A 968-nucleotide genomic window follows, 5' to 3' on the forward strand; every position below is an offset into this window, starting at 1 on the left:
TGGGTGATTCAGAAAAGATTTAGCTGTTTTAGACATATCTTACAGCCTTTCCAGCCAATCATAGAATGATAGAATGGCATAGGCTGGGAGGGGCCTTAGAGATCATTTAATCCAACCTCCCTGCCATGGGCAGGGACGCCACCTCTCGACTAGACCAGGCAACACATGGGGACGAGCAGGAATCGAACCTGTGAACTCAGTGTTGCCATTGTTGTTAGCATCACACTCAAACCACTGAGCTAGCTAACCAGGCCCCTATAAAGCCTGATGTCCCACCGAGATTTGAACTCAGATTCCTGGATTCAGAGTCCAGAGTGCTCACCATTACACCATGGGACCTCCCTCTTATAAAACAAACCCAAAACAGTGACAAAATTCACAAGGATTAGTTCTTCAGCTCAATTACTAGTGGATTAGTTAGGAAACTGAGTGGACCTTGAGGAAAACCAAAGGAATTGGTAGCTGAGCAAATACTTTTTTGCATATGTTATGTAATGTGAACCAGCAGAGAGGGATAGACATCAGCAAGGAAATCCTTGTGTCACTTCAAGAAACCAAATGAGCAGCCCACTTCTCAATATTCTAAAAATGCAGAAGTCACCGCAGCAGCTATTAAAGTATCCATTTAAAGGAGAGCTCCCCTTGGTTACTACAGAGTTTGAAGTTTTCAAACTGCCAACTGGTGGGGATTATAATTTGAATAAGTTACAATATTAATGCTTCCTATCTCACATAAAAAAATATCATGCTAATAATAGACATTTCAAGATGTAACAGGGTTTTGATAGGGCAATATGTAGGTAGGAGAGGGACCTCCTTCCTGCTCTACCTTGGTCGATTTTCCAGCACATGGACCACAGGTGATGCTTATCCAAAACTTTTCTGCCCCTGCAACTGCTGACATACTGTTTCTAATTGTAAAAAAAAATGCCAATAAAAACAAGAAAAAAAGCTCTGTACTGCTAATC

The 968-nt window shown here is 41.7% G+C and overlaps 1 non-coding gene across 1 annotated transcript; it reads right to left on the bottom strand.

Moving 5' to 3' along the window:
• Positions 1–267: 267 nt before the first annotated feature.
• TRNAQ-CUG lies at positions 268–339 on the bottom strand. Its single transcript has one exon. It is a non-coding gene; the product is annotated as a tRNA-Gln (tRNA).
• Positions 340–968: the final 629 nt, after the last annotated feature.

This window comes from Apaloderma vittatum, unplaced genomic scaffold (assembly GCF_000703405.1).
Source record: "Apaloderma vittatum isolate BGI_N311 unplaced genomic scaffold, ASM70340v1 scaffold4396, whole genome shotgun sequence".
In the NCBI taxonomy this organism is placed as follows: Eukaryota; Metazoa; Chordata; class Aves; order Trogoniformes; family Trogonidae; genus Apaloderma; species Apaloderma vittatum.